The sequence below is a fragment of the Pteropus alecto genome, unplaced genomic scaffold (genome assembly GCF_000325575.1).
Source record: "Pteropus alecto unplaced genomic scaffold, ASM32557v1 scaffold160, whole genome shotgun sequence".
Lineage (NCBI taxonomy): Eukaryota > Metazoa > Chordata > Mammalia > Chiroptera > Pteropodidae > Pteropus > Pteropus alecto.
The window spans coordinates 4,365,006-4,374,587 of record NW_006429864.1 but is presented as its reverse complement, the minus strand read 5'-3'; the positions used below and the strand labels follow the sequence as shown (position 1 = coordinate 4,374,587).

The following is a 9,582-nucleotide window of genomic DNA, read 5'->3' as shown; positions in this document are numbered from 1 at the left end:
ACTATCCTTCTGAAGATTTAACTAATTTAATAATCCCACTATCTGTGTATAAGGATGCTTGTCTCATAAGATCCTCACCAATGGTGAGTATTAAAATAGTATTCCATCTTTGCCAAATTGGTTAAAAATCATTCTTATAATTCTCTTAATCTGCATTTCTTTGATTACTAGTGGCTCATCATATTTTCAGGTTTACTAACATTTATATTTCTTTTACAAATTGCCTGTTACTCTCCTTTGCCCATTTTTGCTGCCACATATTCATCTTTTTTTCTTATCGGTGTATGTAAGAGTTCACCGTATGGACTAATAAAAATATTAACCTCGTCACATATAACAAATATCTTCCTAGTTAATCATTTGCCTTTTAATTTTGTTAACTGGTGTTACTGATAAAATTTAAAAGAAGTAAAGTAAGTCTATCACACTTTTCCTTTAAAGTTTCTGCTTTTAGTGACATACTTGGAAAGTCTTTTCCCACCCTAAAATTACAGAAATACACACTTACATTTTCCTGCCTTTAAAAAAATTTAAATCTCTAATTCGTCTAGAATTTGGCACAGTGTAAGAAAGAAAAGCTAACTTTTTAAAAATCGTTAGCCAATTATCTCAATATCGTTTAATGAAAAGTTGATTTTCCTTGTAAACCACAACTGTAGAATCTATAAAAGAACAGAGGTAAAGTCACATATATCCCTCGCACTGAGAGGCCACAGGTGGCTGGCCAATGACATGTGAGTGCATGGCATGGGTGCCATCTCTTTTTTTTTCCCTCCTGCTCAGAGGTACAGGCTGGCAAGAACAAAGTCCCCCATGCAAAGGATGGCAGAGCGGACAGATACGCAGGAGAGAGCGTAGGTTCCAACGGGCATCACTGAGCAGGAACATGGGCCCTCCCCCAGCTGAGCTCAGGATGCCTTCCATGCTATCCACCAACCAGCACTGGCTGGATGCTGTTATTTGCATCTAATAACCTCTAGAACTCATCTATAATCCCTTCTCCCTTAATTTTACAAGAACTGGTAGGATTTACTGTTGTCTGCCAGGCAATGTGCTAAGCAATTTGTTTTCATATCATTTAATCTTCTCAACAACCTTATAAGATACATTCTATAGTACTTCCCTAATTGTAAGTGTCAATGACAGCTTTTCAGAGTAGAGACACTGTATTACCTGTACATGTCAATGAGACACCTTCCTATTTCAAAAAAATTAAAATGACAAAAAGCACCTTAAAATTACATAAGTATTTCACAGATGAGGACACTGAGGCTAAGAAAACTTGTTCAAAATTACACAATAAGAAATAATGCTATTACTGTTTGCTGAATTCCTACTTATCTTGAAGTCTACTTTTAGACGTTTCTATTTTGTTTATCTATCCTGTGCCAATGTCACATTTTGTTTTTTCCTTATTATTACTTTTTTTCTGGTAAAGCAAACCTAACTCCACCACTTTCTTTCTGAAATTGTTTTTGACTATCCTTGTACATTTACTCTTCCAGAAAAATCTTTTAAAGTTATCTTGTCAAGTCCTAACATTTCACTTTGAGAACTCATCCTATTAAAATTATCTCGAATGGGTCTACGGCCATGCCATCCTGAACATGCCTGATCCCGTCTGATCTCAGAAGCTAAGTAGGGTCAGGTCTGGTTAGTACCTGGATGGGAGACCACCTAGGAAGACCAGGTGCTGTAGGCGAGAAAACAAACAAACAAACAAAATTATCTTGAATGGGAATATTCAGCTTGAAGGAATTATGGAAGTGTAGGTACGATGACAAATTCCGACTGTATGCCAGGGAACACAGCAATGAATAAAACAGACAAAAATGCCTGCCCTCGTGGAGCCTGCATCTTCTTGGTACTCGTAACAGTGAAAAACTGCAAGCGATCTAAGTGTACACGAGAAGGAGATTGCTAAAGGCAATCCACAGAACAAAACCTGTAGTTTGAGTACAGAGATGAAGGGTTTAGGCTGAGTGACACGAGCTCGGTGTGAATCCCGAGTCTGCAATCACTAGCTTCAAGGCTTGGGTCAAGTCGCAGCTTCAAGGAGACTTATTTTTCTTATATAGAAAAACAAAGCTACTAACAGTCCCCCCCCGCCCCCCGTCAGAGCAATTGAGAAAATTAAGAGATACTGAACATAAATACTACAGTACCTGATGCACAGTAATCGCTCAATAAATGCAAGTTATTTGAGAGAAGAATGACATGGAAAGATGTTTATATGTTCGGTGAGAAAAAAAAAACTTACGAAACTCTATGTACAAATCATCTTTCCTTAAAATGTATACATTCATAGAAAAAGACTAAAAATATATAACTGTTATCTCTTGGTAGTGGATTTAATGGTAACCATTTTATTCATCTATATTTTCTATAACGAACATGTAATAGTTCAGAAGAAAGTTAATTTCTGAGTCCAATTAGGAAATGGAAAAGGCTTAATGATGACCAAATGGGAAGACTTGCATGTCCTTTTTTAAGATCTTCACTTTGAGTCTGGAGGTGGATTCCAGTCCTATCTGCTCTGTGCTGGACGAGATCTGCAGTTTCCTAATCTGGCTGCCCCAGTGAGCAAGGCTTCACCTCGGTTCTCTTGCTTTAATCAGAGCTTCCTGGGTGAGATCTAGTATCTGCACATCTAGTTCTGATAGATCAACCTTGCTCTTGTCTGGGGCACTTCAGGGCTGCTGTGACATTTCAGGACTGCTGGACTAGATATGGACCACCTACAACATCCTGTTAATTATTTAAACTCTTTGAAGTCAGTTCCACCTTTCCCGTAAGTGAGTACCATGATCTCTGTCCTGCCCAGCTTGCAGGGAAACTAGCACTCAATTTAGAGCTCCCTGCACAGAGGCAGGTTGTTGCTATTGCAGTGTCTGGATTCTAAGAATGTAAGGTCTCTGACGCCAGCTTTCCAATTTATACCCACTTGGTTCTCAGATCTCTATCAACATGAGGGCGGCAGGCAGCCTGAGGCTTGGCTACTGGCTCAATGGCAGTCAGGCCTGCTTTCTGTCTTAGCTTAAAAAGAAATCTCCCTTTTCTCTGCAGCTCTGTGAACAAGAGTTTACGAAGGACATTTTTCCCCGTCCTGGGTGTAGTAGGTTGAATAATATCCACCCCAATCAATGTCCACCCAGAACTGCAGAATGTGAATTTGTTCAGAAATAAGAGTCTTTGCAGATATAATTAGTTAAGGATCTTGAGATGAAATCATTTAGGGTGGGCCATAAATCCAGTGACTGGTAGGTATCTTTACAAGAGAAAGGAGAGGGAGATTTGGACCCAGACACACAGAGAAGGCCACGTGAAGATGGAGGCAGATATCAGAGTGATGTTGCCACAAGCCAAGGAACACCTGGAGCCACCAGAAGCTGGAAGGGGCGAGGAAGGACTCTTCTCTAGAGACTTTGGAGGGAATACAGCTTTGCTGACACCTTAATTTCGAACTTCTGGCCTCCAGAATTGTAAGAGAATACATTCCTATTGTTTTAAGCCACTGAGCTTGTGCCGATTTGTTAGGGCAACCCTAAGCAACTAATCCTATGGAAGTCCAGCAGACATGGATCTAACCAAGCAATCTAGGAAAACATCACCAGTAATAAGACACACTGACGTTCGAGATGCCTTGATACGATGCTCTGAAAAGGATGCAACATCATTTTTGTGATACTCTTGCCAAAAATGCATGACCTCATTCTAAGAAAGAAAGAGGAACCGTTACAGACTGGAGACTAAGAAGAAATAATAACTAAATGCAATGTGGAACTGCAGATCAGATCCTGCAACAGAAAAAGGATATATGTGAAGATATTGGTGAAATTTAAATAAGGCCTGTCATTTGGCTAGTATTGTGCCAATGTTGTACCCGTTCTTGGTAACTGTCCTATGGGGTGAGGGATATAAAGGCACTCTGCTATATTTGTTACGACTTTTTTTTAAAAGCCTAAAATTAGTCCAAAATAAAAGTTTAAGCCAAAAGGAAATGGTTGAGTAAATTAACAGAAGTTGCCTCCGGGCTGAAGGATTAGACCTTTTTCTCCCATGCTGCTTCATTCTCTTCTTTACAATAAGTGTGCATTACTTTTGATAACCAGAGGCAGGAGACTGGATGGAGTAAGTGGACTGGTTCAAAGGATGTAGATTTGGGGCCATGGAGATGTTCTAGGTAAGAACAGCTGGACCTCAGACAGAGTGCTGCTGAAAGAGGGCAGTAAGTTTCTGCCACGTACTTGTCCCTCTACCAGCCACTCTGGCCTGTGCTGACCACCACCACCCCAGGAATACACATCTTTTGTGTCATTATTCACACCATTCTCCTTGCCTGGACCCCTCTCCTTCTCCTCCCTCTCTCCTTTCTTCCTAGCTTTCAAAACTTGGTTTAATTCCACCTCCAGGAAGCCTTCCCAGATCACTCCTGCCCCAAACTGCCTCACCTTCCTCTGGCGCCCTTCAGTGTCTCTTGTCTATTGCACTCAATGGAGCTGAAGGAATGACACAAGATAGCAAGCATGTAACTTTCCACATGTACTCAACTCACCTCCACACATATTTTATAAGCATCTTCGGAACAGAGACAGTGTCCTGCCCATCTTCACTGAGTGGAAGCCCTCTTAGCTGAGCTCCACCGGCTTGGCCAAGCCCCTCCATTCCTCCCTAAACACCCTGCAGCACGCCAGCTGAGGTTGCATTTACCAGGAGTCTGCTGTGCTAATTCCCGAACCTTTTTTATGCCACTTCTATTTGTTTTTATGATTACCATTTAATTAAATAGTTAACTGAAACATAAATGCAGAAACAAAGAGTTTTGTTTTCTACAAAATTAAACTAAGTGTTCTAGAATAGCAATTCTGAAATTATGGTCTTAGATGACACCGTTTCAGGAGATCTATAAGGTAAAAACTATTTTTAGTGTAATCTTAAGATGTTAAAAGCTTTTTCATTCTCATTTTTTGGAAGCTATAGGAAGTGTGATAATGTGTGCCGTATAGTCTTGTGTTTTCTAGAAATTTCTAAGATACAATTTAGGCTGTTAATATGTTTTCAGAAATTAACTGAGTTTGTTCTCAGGATTTCAACTAGTATTTACCATCAAACTTACATAATACCTATCATAATGTTATCTCATCATCTAATAAATCATTATTTTAAAATCCTGAAGATCAGCAAAAGTAAAAAACTTTTATTTTGAAAGTTATTTTTCATAAAAATATCCTTTTATGCTAACATGTAATAAACTCTTATTTTAAATGAATGAATAACTTCTTAAACGTTTTCATTTTTAACACGATAAATATCGATAGAGACAGCCACATAAACAAAGACAGTATTAAGAAATCTTAGGATCGAGAATCGCTCACCTAGAAAGATGTATTACAAATGAAAATAATTAAAAGATTAAATTAGGTGTGTGCATTTAAAGAGTAGGATTCTGCACATGGACTGGTTTGCAAATGTTTAAATTCTTTAGAAGAATTTAAGATTTTTTAAAAAATGAAAACTAATTACCAGATGTAAAAATCCATTTCCCCAGCAATTCCATTTCTGAGAATGCTTTCTACGGTCACACTTACACATGTAGAAGATGCCATTTGTACAGTTTTTCACTGCAGCACTATACATAATGACACTGGAAACCACCCGAGTTGGGGGAGAAAAGGAGGCAACACATCTTGGTTAAAAATTTACTGTCCTTCCATATTCTGGAATAATATGCAGCTATAATAAAAGGATGATAAAAGCATTTTATGTGCTGCTATGGAAAGATCTAATATAGTTGAATAAAAGCAACATGCTAAACAATGTGTCTAAAATGCTAACCTGTAGTATTTGTAAAAAAGAGGGGCAGGAGTAAGATGTTTCACTGTATACCTAGCATGTGTACGTGTGTAACTTTTTTTTACCTGTTTTTAGCCTTTTGATTTTTGAGCTATGTGGATATACACCCTAGTGAAAAAAACTCTAATAAAAATGAAACGAGAAATCACAGGTGATAAAGGTGGTGTAATTTTTAAATATAAACAATTTGCAAGTCTCATTTAGGGGGCTTAGAGAGCCAAAGAAAAGGCCTCAGGCCTATATCAAAGTTTTTGCAAATAAAAATACATGCACATGTTTTTAAGGTAAAGTGAAGTGTTTAAAGCGTGGATTTTTTTTTAAAAAATCCCTAACTTATGGCTGACCTTTTGTATTAACTACTGAGTGTACTAAGAGCTTGTAGGCACCCGATGGAAATAAACGATAAATTCGAGATGGTCAGTTTCTTGTTCCACCAAACCCCGGGCTCTCCTGGGAACTTGGTTCCCCATGGCTGGAAACATCAAGCTGTTTCTCTAGGCTGATTCCGTGGCCAGCCTTCATCCCATCTTTGTTGGGTCCCAGAGAGCTTACAGGGGGCTCTGTCCCTGGATCTCAGCTGGGACAACGAAGGGTCCCCTCTCCTCAGGAAGCCTCAGTGGACACAGCAAGGGTAGAGGGAGACAAGGCACCTGGGGCTTGGAGACCTTGTGGTGAGGCTGCCCGGCTTGTCCCCTGGGAGGGCCCCAGGCTGGCAGCAGACTCTGGACTCCTTATCTGCTGGCATTCTGCCAGCCCATTAGCCTTGAGGTTAAACAATTCCTCTCTAGTCACCTAGTAGTCCAGGCTGGGGCCTCACGGCACGACCCTTCCTCATCCATTCCTTACCCTCTCGTGTCCCCAGGAAGTCTGGGAACAGAAGTAGAGGACTCCTCCAGAAGAAACTTCTCTCCACATAGGCAAAGACCACCCCCGCCATCCACTCAAAAAAGCACAGAGACAATTGGCTCCTTCCTCTTCACGTTTTCAAGGAATAGACTAAGATTATGAGCAATTTCATCATCACATTTAGGAACAAAAATGAAACCTTTCTCTGGTCTTCACCATCAAGCCTCTTGGCTGGTAGCAAGCAATATAACTTGGGGACACTCATTAACCTCTCTAGATCCAGTTTTTTCAGTTCTAAAACAAAGGGGCTAAACTCAAAGCTTCCCAAAGTCCTTCTGGTTCAACATCCTATCATCCATGGTTCTGAAAAATACCTATGCATTTTCTTCGGATATCAAGTGCAAATAGGCTGAATTATTTTGACAGAGTGGGGAGAAGATCCTGATACCCAGACATATACAATCCATTCGCAGCACAGCTACTTAGATCCCAAGTCCTATAAATACTGGACATGGATTGAGGTTCCTCCTGGAATTGAGCGGAGTGTGAACAGGTAAGGAAAGAGGAAGAAAGTGGGAAGCGTTTGAAATCAGAACCAGTCCAGCCAGTGATTGGTATATACTGTGTGCGCATGTGCGCACACACACACACATACAGAGGCGCACACATGCATTGTTAGTCCTTCCTGCCCATTATCAGCCCAGAAAAGGAGTGTCTCTGTTACCTGAAGAAATCGGAGTAGCTCCCAAAACTAATGGTGAAAAAAAAAAATCTCTTTTCCTTTTGCCTAGTGAATCTGGGGCAATCCCTGGCAGGCCACAGGAAGGAGGCCCACCCAGAAAGGCAGGGAAACTGCATCCATCCTAAGGAGGAGATGAACCAGTCCTAAGTCTGGGCTCATCCTACTCCTAAACCCAATTTACCTATTAGCTTCTGGGATCCCTAAATAATCTGGTCCATCTCACAGAGATGATGAGGAGGAGGAGGGCAGGGAAGACAAGACATCTACTATGTTCCAGGCACAACCACAACATGCTGCATGGCAGTAAAAACAGGCCCAGAGAGGTTAAGAATTTCTCCCTGATGGACAGTGATGGGGCCAGGATTTGAACAGATTCATCTGGCTCAAAAGCCAGGCATTCTCCTGTCACCTTACACCACACCTCTAGAAGAGTACTGTCCTCTCTGAACTCAACTAAACACAACAATGGGACCTCTCTGGTGCAACTCCATATGTTTTTTCTGCCCGACAAAAGTACAGGAGCCGGGCCTCATCCCTTCTTTGCATCCTGCAGTGGCCAGTGCAGAGCCAACCACAGACCAGGCCCTGTGCACTTAGATTCTGAAGGACGAATCATGAATCATTCTCTAAGGACGAATCCTTAGAGAGCCCACAATTCTGATTCTTCTCGCCTAAATGACAATCATTCTGTGTTTGGTGTCCCCTAATCATATCTGCAACCAATGGCAGGAAGAGTAACTGGCATTAGTCTATCTCCTGGCTACCACACACACAATTTATAAAAAAACTTACCTCTGAGCCTCCAACAAGAAATGGAATATGTGGTTTTTAATTCCAGCTGCTGAAAGTTATGACTCTCTACATTCTTTCTCTTGCTTTACCAAACGCCTCTCGGTGTTTATGACTATTGTTTTAAGAGGTAAGGATTAATGAATAAGAGACTACAGATCTCGTCTGACCTCTGCACGGACTCCACTCCTTCCCAGGGTTGTAGGGCAAGTGAGGAGCAGAGCTGAGACAGCGGCCAGGGTGGCCAGTCCCCATTACACGCTATCACCACCACTTCCCAGCAGCCCACCTAAGTGGCCCGAGGTTCCTAGGGAAGAGTGACTAAAGACAAAGCCAAGCCCAGGGTGGCTCCGCCAGGATCAGGTCAAAGCTGTCCTGTCCCCACCTTTCTGAGGTCCCTCACCAAATCATTCTCACACTGTGCTCTTGAACACCCAGGCCCTGGCAGACACCTGATCCTCAAAACTGTAGCCACAACCCAAAGCTGAAATATTCTTGGCTTCACTGGACCTCAGGATCACATGGTGAAACCGCTCGGATAGCTATTTTGTCCCATTGCCCTAACCTGCCAAAAGAGGGCAGCCTAAACCAGACCACCTAAGTTGGTCGGTACGGACCAAAAATAGCTAAAAAGCTATGCCCACGGGGCACGCCGGATCGGAGTTAGCCAAGTCTCTCCTTTGCTATTCTCCATCTCCTGCTACCAGCCAGCCGAAAGATTTGGGGCATTTATCTTCAGCTGGGAGGTGGTCTGGTGGGGGCCACAGTTCCTGGAAAGCAAAGTCCGGAAACCAGTACCCCGTCCGGGCCGCCCCAAGAGCTGCCCACCAGATTTGCCCATCTACTCTCCGCTTTTTCTGTCTTCGCATCCATGAGCTCCAGGAAGCCTCCCTCAACCCTGCAGCGCAGCTTCCCACGTTCTGGACACCTTCTCTGGCTCCGACATCCAGCGTTCTCCAGTCCAACCGACCGCAGCTGCGACCTCCCTTTCCTCTCCTAGTAACCCCATCGTGGCACTGAGGCCAGGTGTCGCCTCCATCCAACGTCCGGGTCCGTGTGCGGGTCCTCTCGAGCGGCTTCCCGGTCCAGCCCGAGGCTTTGGGGACCGCGGCCGGGCTCCTGGTCCTTGGCGCTGCCGGCCCCCACCCCCACCCGCACCCGCACCCGCACCCGCACCCGGTGACCTGAGCCCGGAGGCGCGCTTCTCCTCCGCGCGTTGCCGCATCCCTCGGGCACGGCGCGGCCCCGTCCGCCCCTCACCTGAAGCTGGGGCGGACACCAGCGGCCTGCGCAACTTCACGAACCAGGCCCTCGGCGGCAGGTAGCGGCAACGGCAGCAGCAGGCGACAGCA

At 43.3% G+C, this 9,582-nt stretch overlaps 1 protein-coding gene and 1 pseudogene across 1 annotated transcript in view; one reads left to right on the top strand and one right to left on the bottom strand.

Annotated features, from left to right (window-relative positions):
• The window catches only part of SLC39A14 (solute carrier family 39 member 14), a 40,651-nt gene extending 31,069 nt beyond the window's left edge, over positions 1-9,582 (bottom strand). Inside the window, exon 1 of the mRNA XM_006904381.3 lies at positions 9,491-9,582. The gene's annotated coding sequence lies outside the window, so the exon portion shown is untranslated. The remainder of the gene's footprint in view (positions 1-9,490) is intronic.
• Positions 1,584-1,702, top strand: LOC112477219 (annotated as a pseudogene).